At 43.0% G+C, this 20,288-nt stretch overlaps 1 long non-coding RNA gene and 1 pseudogene across 1 annotated transcript in view; one reads left to right on the top strand and one right to left on the bottom strand.

Moving 5' to 3' along the window:
- LOC134740020 (uncharacterized) overlaps positions 1-20,288 on the top strand; it is a 98,248-nt gene that overhangs the window by 64,357 nt on the left and 13,603 nt on the right. The gene's annotated exons all lie outside the window — the stretch shown is intronic.
- LOC129043277 (U6 spliceosomal RNA) lies at positions 16,871-16,964 on the bottom strand (annotated as a pseudogene).

Raw genomic sequence — 20,288 nt, 5'->3', positions numbered from 1 at the left:
AGCAGGAAGTGTTTACCACCCTGGGCATAAAGAGGCAAAAGAAGGATGTTGTGTTTACTGAGTCCAATTAGAAGAGGACCTATGTTTCCAGGCTGTTTGGCGAGAGGTCTAGTCTTAGGGATCTCTCTCTCCCTCCTCAAACACACACATTAGAATACAGTTGCTAGCTCAGGGAGCAAAGGGAGAGACATAGCTCTGCCTCTGTCTGCTGCTACCTTCTGATCTCCTGTTGGTGCCTTCCTCTGTCTGAATCCAGCTGAAAGTCAGGTGTCAAGGAAGCCCAAGTGATCTATTTGCAGGAGTCAGCTTCCTGGCAGAGAAGGGCCAGCGGTGGAAGGCAAATGGAGACTGACAGCTCAATCCTCTTTTACTAAATTAATGCTAGGCATTATAGGAAGTATTAGCAAGTGAGTTAATGTATATAAAATTCTTAGAAAATTCCCTTGCACATAGGAAGCATTATATCCTAACCGTTAGCTATTATTATTGCTACTATAATTAGCCCTATTTTACAGATAAGAAAACTATGTTTCATAGACTTTAAGCAACTTCTCCGTGGTTAACAATTAGTAACAGAACCCACACTCAAATCCAGATTTTTAGATGCCAATTTTGTACAAATTATATTAATGTTTACTATAGCACCATATAAGATTAGGCATTGCATACATATTTAATTTTGTAATTTATTGCAGAATAAAACATCTTCACTCTTGATCTAACTAAAATCTGTAACCAAATTGACACTTTTTGAAATACATAGAAATAAAATAAGTGAAACTATTATTTCAAAGGCAACTCTACCTGGTCAATAATATTATTAACAGTCATGGTAATGTTGGTGTTAGTAGTGGTGGTAGTAATAATAACAGTTGTTACAATTCTTGAATGTTTATTATGCGTCCATCACTGTGCTGTTTTTAAGGTATTGTAATAATGTAACCACTAATACATGGCACCCATTTTTAATTTCCTGTTCATTCTTTTAATTTTTTTAAACTTGGAAATAATTCACTTGGATGATTTTCCTGGCCCTTGTTTGACTACTTAAGGTTTTATAAAATAATTTAAAATGTGAGGTATATATTATCTCCTTTAAAAACTCCCAGATAACATTATTTTTTCCCTATAATTGTTGGATAATTTATTCTTCCCATTATATTGTCATGATACAAAATTAGCCCTAAGGCAAGAGGCATGAATTAGCCATGCATTCCAAATTTGATTACATGAAATAAGACATTTTGAACATAAACATAGTTTGCTTCTTATTTATGTCAGGTCAGCTTTTTTTGGCAACAGATTTGAAACAGTGAGATAGCCTTTTACCCTTAGGTCTTTGATTTTAGGTTTTTAGAGTTTCAGTACAAAGAGGGCATAATCAGCAAGCGGAGACATCATATGTACGTTTCCAGTCAGCTAAAGAAAAAACAAGAAATGTTTTTCCTGTGGGGCTGATTTCCATCCCGTCACACTATCTGTCAACTCTTTTCTGATGATTGGAGCAATTATCAGACAAGGGCACTGTAACCAATGGCTCATCACAATTGAGTTTCTTTCTTGGCAGTCAAGTTACAGAGTTGTCATTAAGAAAGTCAGTGAAGCAATAGCATTATAGAGGCAGTGCAACACTGAAAACCAACCACATGAAAGAAAAAAATCCTACTTGTACACCATTTGCTTTGCTTTCTACTTTATTGTCTAGTTACTGCATAGGGTGACACATAAGAAACTGGTTAATTACAGTAGAGGCTGACCCATATAAAACTGCCAATATTTGACCAATAATTGACCAGTTTGACCTATGAAAATGGGGGTTTCATGTGGTTCATCCTAATAATTCTGATTCTGATTTAAGCAGTCCATGGAGCAGGAACATTTTATTTACAGATCATTTTACAAGTCCTCCCCCACCGTTGGTAAACATATTGCTTTTGCACATTCTACAAATGAAAGTCACTTCTGAATTTTCCCTCTTGTTGAGGATTTCGATTAAATTTTAACATCCAGAAATGTGTGTTGGCAGGGTGTGGTGGCTCACGCCTGTAATCCCAGCACTTTGGGAGGCCGAGGCGGGCAGATCACTTGGGATCAGGAGTTCAAGACCAGCCTGGCCAAGATGGTGAAACCCTGTCTCTACTAAAAATACAAAAATTAGCTGGGTGTGGTGGCGCCGCCTGTAATCCCAGCTACTCGAGAGGCTGAGGCAGGAGAATGGCGTGAACCCAGGAGGCAGAGGTTGCAGTGAGTGAGAATAGTACAGTGTGTACTATACTATAGTATAGTATCTATATATATCTGATTGTAAAAAAGGAACAAACAGAAAAGGAAAGGATTGTCTATGCATTTGTATAAACCACATATTAGAAAATGTCATAGTTATGATTTTTTTCTTTGTGAGACTGGGAAATGATTTCTCACACATAGATGTCTGTTTTGTGGTGAGTTTTAGGAACAGACTTATGCAATTAAGATGAAAACATCATATTTAAAACATGAAGAGTTTTGAGAATAAGATATTCATTTTATAATTATGCTAGTCTACCCAAATTCTCGCTTATTATTTAATATCTATATGTAAATTCTTAAAATTTGACATGTTCTTTAAAACTTTTGTAAGTAATTTTCTCTTTGATGTTATTATAGCTGCTCTTAAATATAGAGAAAAATGTGTGAAATACAGAGCAACTGAGTGCTGCATCAGGCAGATGAGTCAACAGCTATGGCCCAGCTGTATGCACAGGTGTCCTTTGCCTTGGGTAGCCTTTATAGGCCAAAATTTTTTTTTTTTTTTTTTTTTTGAGATGGAGTCTTGCTCTGTCGCCCAGGCTGGAGCGCAGTGGTGTGATCTTGGCTCACTGCAACCTCCGCCTCCCGGGTTCAAGTGATTCTCCTGGCTCAGCCTCCTGAGTAGCTGGGATTACAGGCGCCTCAACCACACCCAGCTAATTTTTGTATTTTTAGTAGAGATGGGGTTTCACCATGTTTGCCAGGCTGGTCTCGAACTCCTGACCTCAGGTGATCTGCCTGCCTCAGCCTCCCAAAGTGCTAGGATTTTAGGCCTGAGCCACTGCGTCCGGCCTACAGGCAGAATTTTTTAAAGGATCTCATGCAAACTTTACAAATCTATTTCTTCTGTAGCTCCTTTGCAGTAACCACATCTGCAAAACACACCCTAAATACTAGAAGCTGGCTGGGCACAGTGGCTTATGCCTGTAATCCCAGCACTTTGGGAAGCCGAGATGGGTGGGGTGGATCGCTTGAGCCAAAGAGTTCAAGACCAGCCTGGGCAACATGGCAAGACCCCTGTCTCTACAAAAGTACAAAAAATTAACCGAGTCTTAGCAACTCGGGAGGCTGAAGTGAGAGGATCTCTTGAGCCTGAGAAGTTGAGGCTGCAGTGAGCTGAGACTGTGCCACTGCACTCCAGCCTGAGTGACAGAGTAAGACTCTGTCAAAAAAAAAAAAAAAAATCCTAGAAGCTTTAATGACCAGAGTATAGGAAGTTTGGTGATTTCCTCAGCAGTATGATGCTAAGTCAGAGACCAGGGTTTAACAAGTGCAGGTTTATGACGCAGATTTGATTCAGCAGGCCAGCCGTCACCAGCACCACATTTTTAACACGCTGCTGGGGGATCACATGCTGCTGCTCTGCGGACCACACTTTAGCAAGGAACTCGATAGTTCCACTTTCATGACCTACTAGCATCTTACAGGCAATAAAACCCAATCCAGACTTACCATCTTCCTCCCCAAATCAGTCTTCCTCTTGAGTTCTCATTAATTTTTTTGCCACTATTCCTTCTCCACCCAACCACAGAGTAATGAGGGGTTCCTAATCTCTCCCATACTCACATCCAAATCACTGATGAAGTTCTGCTGACTCTTCCCCATGTTTCACATCACTGTTTTTTGTTTGTTTGTTTGTTTGTTTGTTTGTTTTTGAGACAGGGTCTCTCTCTGTTGCTGCCCATGCTGGAGTGCGTTAGCATGATCACAGCTCACTGCAGCCTTGACCTTAGGGGCTCAAATGGTCCTCCCACCTCAGCCTGCTGAATGGCTGGGACTACAGGCAGGTATTACCACTCCTGGCTAATTTTTTTTAATTTAATTTTTATTTTTTAATTTTTTTTTTTTAGAAACAGGGTCTCTCTATGTTGCCCAGGCCTGTCTTGAATTCCTGGGATCAAGAGATCCTCCTGCCTTGACCTCCCAAAGTGCTGGGAGCGCCTGGCCTGAGACACTGTGCCTGGTCAATTTTTTTTTCTGTAGAGACAGGGGTCTCACTATGTTAACGGCCCAGGCTGTCAAATCATTTTTCATTTCATTGCTGCTACCAGGACCTAGGCCTCAATATTCCTGACTATCCTTCCAGCTCTCCCAGTCTCCACTCTGCCTACTCCAAATTTATGCACCATTGCCATTCTAGAGCAGTGCTTATTTATGTGGATAGTCCACTGAAACACCACATGGAATAGAGTCTAGAGTCCTTGACCTGGAACTCCAGGTCCCACACTCCCACCCTGGTTTTCCATTCTTTTCTCTTAACGTTCTAATGTGTGAACCTTATGGATTACTTGCCACAACCTGAATTCCTTTTTTTTTTTTTTTTTTCAGACAGAGTCTTGTTCTCCCGCCCAGGCTGGTGTGCAGTGGCACAGTCTCAGCTCACTGCAACCTCTGCCTCCCAGGCCTCAGCCTCCCAGGTCACTGGGACTTACAGGCGGGCCTCACCACGCCCAGCTAATTTTTGTATTTCTAGTAGAGACGGGGCTTCACCATGTTGACCAGGCTGGTCTCAAACTCCTGACCTCAAGTGATTCGCCTGCCTCCCAAAGTGCTGGGATTACAGGCATGAGCCACCGCACCCGGCTGCTGAATACCTTTGATGCTTTCAATTGTCCTCAAAGATCCCAAGTTCCTATGTCACTTAAAGTGTCATATGAGTGCTATGAAGTGTCATAAGCATCCAGAAGAGCCTGGGATGAACAGCTTCATGACATAAGTGGCATTTCTCTGGGCCTGGAGGGTAATAAGGATTTCTATAGAGATTATTAATTGTTTCTACATCTCTGTATCATTGAACTTGTTTAAAGGGCATTCATCATTTATTTTAAAAAATCCAATAAATTAAACATATTAATAAATATATTAACAACGAGAAAAGAGAATCTTTTGGGCCTCTGTTTTCATTGCACAATCCACAACCAAACAAGTGCAAATACCATTGTAATTTTTTCTTTTTCTTTCTTTTCTTTTTTGAGACAGAGCCTCACTCTGTTGCCCACGCTGGAGTGCAGTGGCCTGATCTCAGCTCACTGTAATCTCCCGGATTCAAGAGATTCTTGTGCTTCAGCCTCTCGAGTATCTGGGATCACAGGCAAGCACCACCATGCCTGGCTAATTTTTGTATATTTTTTAGAGACAGGGTTTTGCTATACTGTCCAGGCTGGTCTCGAACTCCTGAGCTCAAGACCCGCCTTGGCCTACTAAAGTGCTTGGATTACAGGTGTAAGCTACCACGCCCAGCCTGTAATTGTTTTTTCTTATGTCTCTTTTACACTAAGCTAATCCCCAAGAGGGAATACGTATTGTTCAACTTGCCTGTCCAACATTTAATGTAATTAGTGGTACAAGGAAGGCTTTCAGCCAAGCGGATCTAGGGAGTTTGGAGTCCATGAATCCTGCTTTTTCACTTGCTTTCTTTCTTGCTTGCTTGCTCGCTTACTTTGTTTTTTGCTTAGAAATGGGGTCTCACTCTGTCTCCCAGGCTGGAGTGCAGTGCTGCAATCATAGCCCCCTGCAACCTCAAACTTCCCGGCTCGAGCAATCCTCTCACCTCAGCCTCCCAAGTAGCCGGGACTACAGGAGCGTGCTACCTGACCTGGCTCATTAAAAAAAATGTTTTTTTGTAGAGATTGGAGGGGTCTCACTACGTTGCACAGGCTGATCTGGAATTCCTGGTCAAGCGATCCTCCTGCCCAGGCCTCCCAAAGTGCTGGGATTATAGGCCACTATGCCCAGCCAATCCTGCTTTCAATAAATTTTTTTTCCGGTTGTATTTTTATCATTTTAGTAAGAGAAAAAAATAAGGAAATCCTGTTGACTTACTCATGAGTTTAATAACTATAACCTTTCATGTTGTGCTCTCTGAGTATGGGGATGCCCAGTATCACACATCTGAGAGACTTCTGCTTTTGGGAAGATAATTTCTTTCAGGCCACATGCTGTAGGGGCACCTGACTTTTCTGGAGTTTGTAGAAATTTCAGATACCCCTGGGATCATTCTTTGACAACACAACCTCCACTAACAATTATTCTAGTGAAGCCAGCAGTTTTCAAACTCTGTGTCTGTATTTTTGTTTGTTTGTTTGTTTGAGACTGAGTCTGGCTTTGTTGCCCAGGCTGGAGTGCAGTGGCGCAATCTCAGCTCACTGCAAGCTCCGCCTCCCGGGTTCACGCCATTCTCCTGCCTTAGCTTCCCAAGTAGCTGGGACTACAGGCGGCCGCCACCACACCCGGCTAATTTTTTTGTATTTTTAGTAGAGACAGGTTTTACCGCGTTAGCCAGGATGGTCTCGATCTCCTGACCTCGTGATCCACCTGCCTCGGCCTCCCAAAGTGCTGGGATTACAGGTGTGAGCCACCGCGCCCGGCCCTGTGTGTCTGTATTTTGAAATAAAAACATTGCCTTGGCCAGGTATAGTGGCTCACACCTGTAATCTCACCACTTTGGGAGGCAGAGGTGGGAGGATCACTTGAACCCAGGAATTTGAGGCCAGCCTGGTCAACATGGCAAGACACTGTCTCTACAAAAAGTAAAAAAAAAAATAGCCAGGCATGGTGGTGCATGCCTGCAGCTACTTGGGAGGCTGAGGCGGAAGAATTGTTTGAGCCTAGGAGGTCAAGGCTGCAGTGAGCTGTGATCATGTCACTACACTCCAGCCTGGGTGACAGAGGACAGAATAAGACCCTGTCTCAAAAAAAAAAAAAAAAAAAAAAGAAAAGAAAGACGAACCAAAAGAGAAAACATTGCCTTATAAAACTATGCTTCTCTGTATCTCTCAAAATGCATTCAAGATGGGCATGGTGGCTCACACGTGTAATCCTAGCACTTTGGGTGGCCAAGATGGGAAGACTGTTTGAGGCCAGTAGTTCGAGAGCAGCCTGGGCAACATAGCAAGACCCCTATCTCTATATTTTTTTAAATAAAAAATGTACACTGGGTGCAGTGGCTCACATCTGTAATCCCAGCACTTTGGGAGGCTGAGGTGGGCGGATCACCTGAGGTCAGGAGTTCGAGACCAGCCTGGCCAATATGGTGAAACCGTGTATCTACTAAAAATACAAAAAATTAGCTGGGCGTCATGGCATGCACCTGTAGTCCTAGCTACTCAGGAGGCTGAGGCACAAGAATCACTTGAACCCGGGAGGTGGAGGTTGCAGTGAGCCGAGAAAAAAAATAAAAATAAAAGGAAAAATTTTTTAAATCTGTTTCAAATAATATTTTCTTCCAACTAGAAACTTCCCTACAAAATCATAGACTTTGAATTAAGTTTATTACTTTTTTATGTTCTTCAAGGGCACATTCCTTATAGTTAGTTTTACAAAAGCAAACACGATATTAGACATCTTTGTAGTTTCATGTAATTTTGAAATATATACATACATACATTTGAAATATATACATACATACATTTGAAATATATGCATAATACTCCATGGGTTGCTATTTTAGTGTGACTAGGAGTGGCTGAAAAGAGCATCGTTGGACCACTATTCATGTCTATACAACTCCCTATCTGAACTCCGTTCCCCAGTTACTCTGATGCCACCCTGTTTGTTGCACTCCTAGCCCTTATACCAAACTTTACTATCTGGCTTATATCTCTGTTTATTGTTGGTCTGGGCAGCCTCCCAGATGATGGGTTTTCATCTGTGTAGACTCTTGTAAATGCTGATACTAATTGTAAAGACCACTCCATTTCCCACTAGGTCTTCAGATTCTAGGTCTGCAAAAAGCCATATGACAAAATAACCACTCCTCATGGTAGCTTTCTACAAGCTTATCACACCAGCTCCAGAGGACTAAGCTTACTGGGACACCCAGCCCCCTCCTCCTCTCAGCTGCCAGTTTACCCCACCTCTTTCCTTTCTACTGCCCTCGAGCTAAGTCAGCCTAGTCATTCCTGAGTGCCTTCGTTCACTTCATTCGCTCTAGATTGCTTTCCCTCAAATCCCTGCCCAGGCTGGGAGTAATGGTTTAAATCATAACTCTCTGTATCTTGGCTACAACCTCTTAAAACCTCAATTTCTTTTTTTTTCAAACATCAATTTCTTCATCTGTAAAATGTAGATACTAAATAAAAGTACCACTCTAGAGACCATCCCATAGTAGGTCTTCAGTAAATGGCAATCATCATTGTTGGTTTTGTTATTATTTTCCTTCTTTCAGGCTTCACCTTTCTAGCTTATCTCCAATAATTGTTTATAATTATTAATAATTTTTTAAATGACTGTTCAAAATTATGTTGCATTTGTAAGTTTTGCTTCTTGAGCTAGGTTTAAGCTCTTTGAAGGCAAATGTTCTACTGTTACTATTTACGTACTCCACTAAATGTGCCTTGTGTCTAAAGCAGTGATTGTTAACAATACAATTAATCCATATTACTTGAAGTGGTTCCTTGAGGAAGGATAAAATATTTCTCTTGCCCTCCTTGTCTGTGGTTATTCTGCTTTTGCTGTCTGTATAATGAAACATAGAGTGCTTCATCTGGATTTGAGAACTTCTAGTTTTCCCCAGTAAATATAGGAAAGAGAGAAGACTTTTACATATCTGTTCTCTGTAAGACTTTTTTCCAATTTTTAATTATATGACTATTATTAACTTCAAATTGTGCTTAGAGTTTCAAGACGTTAATGACATGTTGCCACTAAGTATGCAGTCAATGCATGCAGATGACAGTGAGGTTACCCTGAGACTGGAAACAAGATGACTTTCAGACAACTAAACTAGGAACAGTGAATCTGTAGAGTGGGTGATAGGATTAACCCACCCTACAAGATGACCTGTGAATATGAAGTTGAGGGGATTAGGGAATAGTCAGATTTCATTAAAGGGCAACTAAGGTGGAGTCTTGAAAGCTATTATTTAATCTATTATATTTTACCCTAACAAAGAAAGAATTATGTTAACTAAGAACTGGCAGATGGTGAGTAATGGAATCTTAAAGAAAGAAAAAGCCAGTGAGTAAGATTTTGGGCCAAGTTAATCAAATATTATCTTGGGAAGAGATATCATGCATACTGAGTTGGTCACACATGGGAACTATAGACACACTTTGAAGTTGGGTGTGAATAGCTCTGAAATTTACATGTTCTGCCTGAGCTAACCAAGACCATCTCATCTCTCTTGGCTCTCTGAGCAACCCAAGCAACACGTTGAAGATTAATGCAACCTCCTAGCAGTTCAATACCCATGGAGAACTACTCTAGAAAATTACCTCCTCCACTGGAAATCTGCACTTTTATTTTACCTTCAGTGCTTTGCAGGGGCATATCCAGGGTCTGTGCAGCCTGAAAATTTTTTTACAATTAAGGAGGCTGTCTTTAAGGAAAGAACACAGGCTGGGGGCAGTGGCTCATGCCTGTAATCCTAGCACTTTGGAAGACCAAGGTGGGTGGATCGCTTAAGCCCAGGAGTTCCAGACCAGCTTGGACAACATGGCGAGACCCCATCTCTACAAAAAAATTTAAGAAGTTAGCCGGGTGTGTTGGCACAGGCCTATAGTCCCAGCTACTGGGGAGGCTGAGATGGAAGAATTGCTTGAGCCCCAGGAGATCGAGGCTACAGTGAGCCATGATTGCACCACTGCACTCCAACCTGCATGACAGAGCGAGACTCTGTCTCAAAAAAAAAAAAAAAAAGAAAAGAACACAAACTGGCAAATTGCTCCCAGGGCATTGGAAAGGACCAGCGCAAGTGAATGGGTTTGAAGCGTAAGCTTTGCTGGCATCATGGTGAAGATTTTGAAGTTGAGGTGGTGTCAGTTGCCTGTCAGCCCTACGTGCCCCACCCTGCAGAGCTGAGGGCCACACCCAGGGAGACTTCAGCAGTGGCCTTGTCACACTTCCCCACAGCACTCACATCTTCACAATACAAATACAACAAAAGAGTCAAATTCTAAACTGCTTCTTAAGATAGTTTTGGCACTTTAACTTTTATGACCCTTTCTACTTGTATTACCATCATCCTGTTAAAAAATACAGAAACTCTATCCCATTTGTTAGCACTTCAAAGATTCAGTCTAGCTTTCTGAATTCCAAATACATTGCACCATTAGTTAAAGCACAGAAAGAAAAAGCTGTAAAGTTATAGCTGTGCCCAAAACAAAATGTAAATGACTATTGGTCAGAAAGAGGAGAAAACTTAGAGCAGTGGACACAATGAAGATGCAGCCTGACATGCTTTGGGTCTGAGAGAAGGCAGGCCGGGCCAGAGTGTGATTTTTGTGGGATAATGAGGAAGAAAGATGCCCCATCTGATACAGTGGAAGATCCACAGCTTAAAGCTAGAGCCTGGGATAGGGATCCACTGTTCCTGAGAGAAGGCTCCCAAAATCTGTAACCTGGGGCCATGGTTTATATTAAAATGCATTCCTAGAAAGAGCTCACACATAGCCCAGAGACTAGGAATTGAGCCACCATCTGCCTTCGTCCAATGACAAGATCTAGAATATCCCTTCCTCCAGCCACCCATAGAAGTTCTGGTTCTTGGTTAGGGAGCCCAGTCAGGCAATTACTAAAATACTACCTACACTGACCAGCACAGTAGCCACTAGCCTTATGTGGCTACATACATTCAAATTAACATTCATTAAAATTAAAATTTAAAATTCAGTTTCTCAGTCTCATTAGCTATCTTCCAGGTACTCCATAGCCACATGTGGCTAGTGCTACTGTACTGGATAGTGCAGATACAAAATACTTCCATCATTGCAGAAAGTTCTATTGGATAGAGCTGACCTAACAGAAAAAGCAGAGTATAGGGAGAAATAGAAGGAGGAAAGGAGAGAGACAAAGAAATGTCCCGCTCTAGATTTGCCTGCAAATAAAAATTCTGAATACAAGCACTGTGCCTCTTACCTGTAATTGCAGCAACTCGGGAGGCTGAAATGACAGGATTGCCTGAAGCCAGGAGTTTAAGACTAGTCTGGGCAACATAGCGAGACCCTGTCTTTCAAAAGTTTCTTAAAATTAGGTGGGCATGGTGGCTCACCCCTGTAGTCCCAGCTACTCATACATGGGAGGCTGAGGCAGGAGGATGGCTTGAGCAAGGAATTGGAGGCTGCAGTGAGCTATGATCACACCACTTTACTCCAAGCTGGGCAACAGAGAGGAGACCCTGTCTCTAAAAATAAAAAAGATTCTAAACACATAAAGAAAATACTGGCTGGACATGGTGGCTCACGCATGTAATTCCAGCACTTTGGGAGGCTGAGGTGGGCAGATCATGAGGTCAGGAGATCGAGACCATCCTGGCTAACACAGTGAAACCCCGTCTCTACTAAAAATACAAAAAATTAGCTAGGCATGGTGGTGGGCGCCTGTAGTCCCAGCTACTCGGGAGGCTGAGGCAGGAGAATGGTGTGAACCCGAGATGCGGAGGTTCCAGTGAGCTGAGATCGTGCCACTGCACTCCAGCCTGGGTGACAGAGCGAGACTCCGTCCCAAAAAAAATAAATAAAAAAAGAAAGAAAGAAAGAAAGAAAGAGAAAGAAAGAAAGAAAGAAGGAAAGAAAGAAAGAAAGAAAGAAAGAAAGAAAGAAAGAAAGAAAGAAAGAAAGAAAGAAAGAAAGAAAATACTGATACAGTAAGTGCTCAATAAATATTTTTTGGATAAATTAAATTGACAAAGCCAACTATATGAACAACCCAAATACACTTCTAATGAAATAAAAGTAATTAGAACAGTCTGAGAAATATTTCTAAATGTGAATGCTAAGAATTCTCAATGATAACATCCATAAAAAGAGCAAGAACTGAGAAAGCGAAACCAACTAGAGTAGAAGCAAAAACTTGTGGATCTGATAAAGACCCAAATAGAAAACCTAACAATGAAAAGTAAAATCAACAGCTTACAAAACTCAACAGATGAGCTGTGGTGCTCAGACCTACTGTGGGGAGCATAACTTAAAGGCCAGCCGCTGCCCCTCGAGATCCCAATTGTGTTCCTGTCACACATGGCACTAATACAGGCCAGTCCTGGAAGACTTCAGATGCCTTTAATGAAAGACTTTGGCTTGAGGATTCTCCACCAGTCTGGCCAAAACTTTCTTGGAACTGAGCTGTGGTCAGAGACTTAGATCGTCATCTTGAGGCTGGGCACTAGCTAAAGAAGACTCTGCAATATTTTATAGAAACAGGTATAGGAACTATGATAAAACCATGAGTGAGACCAGTGTTGCCTTCTGGAACTTTGTCACAGGCCTTACAAATCATGTGACCAGAAGAGCTAATGATGGTGATGACTTAATTTCACCCTACTGAGTACTTTTTTTGTTTGGATTCTTTTTATTCAACATGTTTTCTTGAGCTAGGGCTATTGAGTAGGCTGTGTGACAGGCCCTGTACTAACCTTCGAAATACAAAGATAAAAAGAAGGCCCTCACGGTTCTCAGCTGGAACATGGAAGGGGTCACATGAGGAGCAAATCTCTTCCGTCTAATGGAGAAGTGAGGCAGAGAATATGACACAGACTGTCTCTTAGGAAGACTTCACAAAGAAAGGGTGTGTGCATTTGGAGTGAAATAAGGCTATTTAAGATTTTACCAAATGTTTAGAAAGATGTGATATTTACTGTCATCCCTTGGGATCCACAGGGGATTGGTACCAGGATCCCCTGCAGATTCCAAAATCCAGGGGTGATCAGGTGCCCTAATCAGCCTTATGGGATATGAAAAGTCGGTCCTCCATATCTGCAGGTTTCATGTCCTACGAATACTGTATTTTCTTTTTTCTTTTTGTTTTCGTTTTTGAGACGTAGTCTCACTCTCGCTGTCACTCAGGCTGGAGTGCAGTGGCACAATCTCGGCTCACTGCAACCTCCGCCTCCCAGGTTCAAGTGATTGTCCTGCCTCAGCCTCCTGAGTAGCTGGGACTACAGGCACGTGCCACCATGCCTGGCTAATTTTTGTATTCTTAGTAGATACGGGAGTTCACCATGTTGGCCAGGCTGGTCTCGAACTTCTGACCTTAGGTGATCCACCTGCCTTGGCCTCCCAAAGTGCTGGGATTATAGGCATGTAATCCCAGCCACCGCACCCAGCCTTCTTTTTGTTGTTGTTGTTTTTAAGAGATGGGGTCTTACTGTGTTGCTACGCCCAGCCTTCTTTTTGTTATTTTTTTTAAGAGATGGGGTTTCACTGTGTTGCCCAGGCTGGTCTGAAACTCCTAGACTCAAGCAATCCTCCTGCCTCAGCCTCCCAAAGTGCTGAGTTTACAGACGTGAGCCACCGCTCCCGGCCAAATACTGTATTTTCCCTCTGCGATTGGTGGAACCTGCGGATAAGGAGGGCTAAATGATTTTGTTTTATGTGGACAAAAAGACCAAAGAAGAAGAGAAAAGCGAGGAGGAGGAGGCAGCGAGGGGAATAGCGGGAGGAGGAGGCGACAGCCTTCAGTAAGGTACCTAAACAGTGAAAAGATTTCATCCACATCTATGCTATAAAGTAAATCTTTTTAAAAGTACATTTTTCAAGAGATAGAGAAGTAGACAAAATGGTTAGTTATCATGAAACAAATAGATGGTCTCTTTTTTTTTTTTTAGAGCTTTATCTTGCATTTTCAGGTGCCCAGTATGATTTTCTGTTTTATTTTTATTTTCATTTTTAGTTCTAGTCATTCTCCCCCAGGATTCTCATTCCTGGTAGTTCCATCACCTCCCACACCATCCCAAATGTGATATTCCATCCCACTCTGAATCTGGATACTTGACTCATTTCTGAACTTTCATTTTAGTTGCAAATCTCCCAAAACTATAAGTTAGCTGTCAGCTCTTTGAGGTTGATTTGGGGGCACCTGTGAAACTTGCCTCCTGATTTCATAAGGACTTGGTTATCTTGTAGCTGGTGTCTTCTGTGCCTGATCACTCGGGAATGCGGGAGAGGTAACTGGGAAAGGGCCACTTGGACCCTCCGGGAGTTGAACCATCCTTTGCATTTCACCAGGACACTTCTGGACCTCCTCATCTCCCTCCTCTGGCCTGGTATTGGAAAGCCACAGTGTCAGTTACAAAGGGCCAGATGTCTAGTACTTCCCTGGAAATTCAAGTCACTGTGAATCAGTGACATGAAAACGGCCACAATCTGTAATATCTTACAGCTACACAGCTTGGTTCTCTTCATTCCTAGCACCTTTTTTTCTTTTTCTTTTTTTGAGACAGGGTCTCGCTCTGTTGTCCAGGCTGGAGTGCAATTGTGTGGTTATGGCTCACTGGAACCTCTTCCTCTGGGCTCAAGAGATCCTCCCACCTCAGCCTCCCAAGTTGCTGGAACCACAGGCACGTGCCACCACACCCAGCTAATTTTTGTATTTTTTTTTGGTAGAGGTGAGGTTTCACCATGTTGCCCAGGCTGGTCTTGAACTCCTGGACTCAAGCAATCTGTCCACTTCAGCCTACCAAAATGCCGGGCTTACAGGCATGAGCCACCAAGCCTAGCCCATCCTTAGTGATTTTAATATAATAAATGTAGGTAGATGTTGTATCTTCTGTATGTTATCACTTATCTATTTTTCACATTTGTATTAGAATTATTCTTTACTTTCTTTGAATTGTCTCCTATCTTTTGGACTAGGACTTTGTTTAGTTCTTAAATCATTGTTTGTGATTCTGAAGGCCTTTCTAGTGTAAGTCGTTTGATCTCACCCAGAGAAAAACACTGTCCCAATCACATGGAAACAACAGGCAAGAAGGCCCTTGATACTCAGAGATTTAACATCTCTACCGAGAGTGCCTCCAAGGTCTGTACAGAAAGTGCATCATGCGGAAGGAATGAGATTTAATCTCAGGCATGGGTGGAAAGGAGACGCATGGACGTGAAGAGGGTGTGGCATGCATGCGATGGTGCATTTCCAGGGTTCCTGGGGAAGTGGGAAGCAAACCCGCCCAGCCGTCTTCCTTATCCCCCTTGTTATTCAAGGTAACAATGAAGGGCAAAGTCCAGGCCATTGCTTGGACCTGGAATGGAATCTGCCGCCAGATTCCATTTACAAGAAGTAGGAGGGGAGAGGGAGGGCAGCGAAGGTGAGACCCCACAAGACTCTCCAGAGCCCAGAATCCACTCGTACTTTGACTTTGTTCTTGTGTGTTTGTGGTTTTTTTTTTTTTTTTTTTTTTTTTTTTTGAGACAGAGTCTCGCTCTGTCACCCAGGCTGGAGCGCAGTGGCGAGACCTCGGCTCACTGCAAGCTCTGCCTCCCGGGTTCACACCATTCTCCTGCCTCAGCCTCCCGAGTAGCTGGGACTACAGGCGCCCGCCACCACGCCCGGCTAATTTTTTTTGTATTTTTAGTAGAGACGGGGTTTCACCGTGTTAGCCAGGATGGTCTCGATCTCCTGACCTCGTGATCTCCCCGCCTCGGCCTCCTAAAGTGCTGGGGTTACAGGCGTGAGCCACCGTGCCCGGCTTATTCTTGTTTTTTAATCACTGTGACTGAAGGAAGAGGAATGTTGATGAATGTTTCATTGTATGTCACTGATACTGATATTTTTATTATATGTTATCATCGTTCTTGCAAATTTGGGCCTTTGGGAAGCTCTCTGGGAAAATTCTTTTCAAGTGTCGAAGGTCTAGACCCTAGAGCTCAAATCAACCCCAGTTCTCTTCCTCTCCATCGTGATTCTCCCCTCAGCCCCCGTGGTCTCAGTCATCATTTGGTATCTCCATGGCAGCCGCCTCTTCACTGGTATCCCGGCTTTCAGTCTAACTTCCCCCGCGCTCAACTCCCATTCTCTTCAGAGATTTTTTTCTTCTTTTTTCTTTTTATTCATTTTTCTTGTATTTCTTTTATATATTTTTTGGCACACTTGTTAATATCATTTCCTCAAATCCCTTTTTACCAGTTTTTTTAATTCAAAAATTGAAAATTTGAGATAATTATAGATTTACATGCAGTTGTAAGAAATAATAAAGAGCCTATTCACAATTTTACCCCGTTTCGCCCAATAATAACATCTTGTGAAATTGTGGTATGTCATCACAATCTGGATGTCAACTTTGGGCTGGGTGCGGTGGTCAGCCCTGTAATCCCATCACTCTGTGAGGCCAAGGAGGGAGGATCTCTTGAGCCCAGGAGTTTGAGACCACCCTGGTCAACATAGCAAGACCCTGTCTCTACAGATTTTTTTTTATATAATTATAAAAACAATATGGGTTGGGCACAGTGGCTCATGCCTGTAATTCCAACACTTTGGGAGGCCAAGGTGGGTGGATCACCCGAGGTCAGGAGTTCAAGACCAGCCTGGCTGACATGGTGAAATCCCATCTCTACTAAAAATACAAAAATTAGCTGGGTGTGGTGGCTCACGCCTGTAATCCCAGCACTTTGGGAGGCTGAGACGGGAGGATTGCCTGAGCTCAGGAGTTTGCAACCAGCCTGGGCAGCACAGTGAAACTCCATCTCTACTAAAATACAAAAAATTAGCCAAGCATTGCGGTGTGTGCCTGTAGTCCCAGCTACTCAGGAGGCTGAGGCAGGAGAATCACTTGAACCGGGGAGGCAGAGGTTGCAGTGAGCCGAGATCACACCACTGCACTCCAGCCTGGGTGACAGAGCGAGACTCCATCTCAAAAAAAAAAAAAAATATATATATATATATGGACTGCTTCATGAATGTACGTGTCATTCTTGCACAAGGGCCATGTATCATTTCAATTTTAGTATATGTGCTGCCAAAGTGAGCACCAATTTTTTTTTAAGTAGCCCAGTTGGCTGACATGTGCCTGTGGTCGCAGCTACTCTGGAGGCTGAGGTGGGAGCATCACTTGATCCCAGGAATTTGAGGTTGCAGTGAGCTGTGATTGCACCACTGCACTCTAGCCTGGATGGCAGAGTGAAATCCAGTCTCTCTCTCTCTCAGTCTCTCTCTCTCTCTATATATATATGATCTCTACATTGATATACTCTACTGACCTTTTTCAAATTTCCTCAGTTTTACTTATATTTATTTGTGTGCATGTGTATTTATGCTATAAATTTTATGTGTGTTCACCACCACAGTCAAGGTGCAGAGAGTTCCATCACAAGGATTTCTTTTAATGCCGTTGTATAACCACACCCATCTCTCGCCCTAATTATGGGTAGCCACTAATCTGCTCTTTCCTTCGAAACTTTTTTTCATTTCAAGATTATAGGTGCAGCGCACCAGCATGGCACATGTATACATATGTAACTTACCTGCACATTGCGCACATGTACCATAAAACCTAAAGTATAATAATAATAATAATAATAATAATAATAATAAAAGAAAAAAAAAGAAAAAAAAAAAAAAGATTATATAGCTGGGTGTGGTGGCTCATGCCTGTAATCCCAGCACTTTGGGAGGCTGAGGCAGGCGGATCGCCTGAGGTCAGGAGTTCAAGACCAACCTGCCCAACATGGCGAAACCCTGTCTCCACTAAAAATATAAAAATCAGCCGAGCGTGGTGGTGGGCTCCTCTAATCCCAGCTACTCAGGGGAATTCTGTGAGAGCAGACTACATAAGCACAATTTTGCTGCCTGTACTTTTTTTCTATAGCACAATTTTATTGAAATCTCCTTTCTGAGGCAGGAGAATCACTTGAACCCAGGTGGTGGAGGTTGAAGTGAGCCAAGATCAAGCTACTGCACTCCAGCCTGGGTCAAGACTCCTGTCTCAAAAAAAAAAAAAAATTCATAAAAATGGAATCATACGGTATTGTTACCTTTGGGGACTGGCTCTCCGCCACCCAGATTCATTCAAGGTTTTGCATGAACTATCAATAGTTATTCCTTTCATGGTTGAGTAGTATTCCATGATATGTATATGCCATGTTAAATACTCATCAGTGTATGAGTGATCCAGTTTCTCTGGATGCTTCTTGACAGCACTTGGTGTTGTCACTATTTTTTACTTTAAATATCCTAATAGATGTGTAGTGCTATCTCACTCCGGTTTAATTTGCATTTCCCTGATGGTTAATGATTTTGAACATCATCTTTTCATGTGTGTTTATTTGTCATCTGTGTAACCTCTTCAGCACAATGTCTTTTCATGTCTTTTGTTCATTTTCTGGGTTTTTTTTTTTTTTTTTTTTTTTCCTGAGACGGAGTTTTGCTTTTGTTGCCCAGGCTGGAGTGCAATGGTGTGATCTCAGCTCACCAAAACCTCTGCCTCCTGGGTTCAAGCAATTCTCCTGCCTCGGCCTCCCCAATGGCTGGGATTACAGGTGCCCGCCACCATGCCCAGCTAATTTTTTGTGTTTTTAGTAGAGATGGGGTTTCACTATGTTGGTAGGCTGGTCTCAAACTCCTGACTTCAGGTGATCCACCCACCTCAGCCTCCCAAACTGCTGGGATTACAGGCGTTGAGCCACCGCGCCCAGTTTTGTTCATTTTCTTTTCTTTTTTTGAGATGGAGTTTTGCTCTTGTTGCCCAGGCTGGAGTGCACTGGTGCAATCTTGGCTCACTGCAACCTCTGCCTCCCGGGTTCAAGTGATTCTCCCACCTCAGCTTCCTAAGTAGCTGGGATTACAGTCATGTGCCACCACGCCTGGCTAATTTTGTGTTTTTGGTAGAGACGGGGTTTCTCCATGTTGGTCAGGCTGGTCTTGAACTCCCTACCTCAGGTGATCCGCCCACCTCGGCCTCCCAAAGTGCTGGAATTACAGGCGTGAGCCACCATGCCCAGCCTCAGGTATGTATGTCTTTATAGCAATGTGAGAACAGACTAATACACCATCTCAGACCACCCCATCTACATAGGCTCTACTGTTATTTTCTACATCGGCACCCAGCCTTTATCATTTAACTGCTGATTCATATTCCAGCCTTTTTGTTTTTTACTGTTTAGTATTTAATTCCCCACCAGATTCTAAATTCTACAAGGACAAGGACTTGGCCTCATCCCTTCATGCCATCACCCAATGCTTATTTCAGGGCTTAGCAAACAGTATGCCCTCAGTAAATATTTGCTGAGAAAACTAACTAATGAGGACATTTTAAGAAAACTTTCTCCCTGCATACAGTATTTTCTGAGAAATTTCGAGAAGATGAAAGTTTTATTTGGGATCATCACTGCTTTGGAAAAAATTCTTTTTAGATAAACTCTTCCAATCCAGACCATCTTTAGTTTATTTATTTTCTCTCCATAATTTAAACCAGAAAGGAGATTTCAATGGAATTGTGCTATAGAAAAAAAGTACAGGCAGCAAAATTGTGCTTATGTAGTCTGCTCTTACGGAATTCCTCGTACTGTCCTGGCATCAAAGATACCATTCCTCTACTCGAGAACCTCACAGTCCAGTAAGGGGGCGTGTGGGTGAACAGGCACCTAAATCCACCATGGTAAAACATCGTGGGAAGGACCCCTGATGTTTCCTTTCTTCAAGGGAGGCAACGCTTTGGCTAAGTCTCAAAGGATACAGTGAAGTCAGCCAGCAGAAACATGAAGGAATGGGACTGAAGCCCTGGGCATCCCATGGAAGAAGAGTAGGACCCGTGGCTGCAGGGCAGTAGGCACTGGATTCTGTGGGCCTTGAGTGTCATACCACAGAGAGAGCTCTACAGGGTCAGGGAAGCCTCGTGACCAGATCGTATTCCGGAAATGATTGCACCAGCCTCACAGTAGACCATGGACAGGAGGACTGAGAGAGAAAGCAGAGGCGGTTACAGAGAAAGGCCTGGATGCAGGCAGTATCGGGGAGGCAGAAAGAGGGGGCCGTTTTGTTTTTTTGTTTTTTGAGATGGAGTCTCACTCTGTCACCCAGGGTGGAGTGCAATGGCGCGATCTCGGCTCACTGCAACCTCTGCCTCCTGGATTCAAGTGATTCTCCTGCCTCAGCCTCCTGAATAGCTGGGATTACAGGTGCCCGCCACCATGCCCAGCTAAGGAGAGGACAGTTTTGACTGATACAAGGTAACTTGTATCAATAGCATTTGTTGACCAAATGGTCAGCAGGATGGACAATGGGGCTGGAGCCCAGGAGAAGAGAGGGAAGACATTTGGTTTGGCTCTCTTGATTCTTGGGTGGTGCTGCCCACCTAC

The sequence above is a fragment of the Pongo pygmaeus genome, chromosome 7 (genome assembly GCF_028885625.2).
Source record: "Pongo pygmaeus isolate AG05252 chromosome 7, NHGRI_mPonPyg2-v2.0_pri, whole genome shotgun sequence".
Lineage (NCBI taxonomy): Eukaryota > Metazoa > Chordata > Mammalia > Primates > Hominidae > Pongo > Pongo pygmaeus.
The sequence above is the reverse complement of the archived record's forward strand: the minus strand, read 5'-3'. Positions and strand labels throughout refer to the sequence as shown.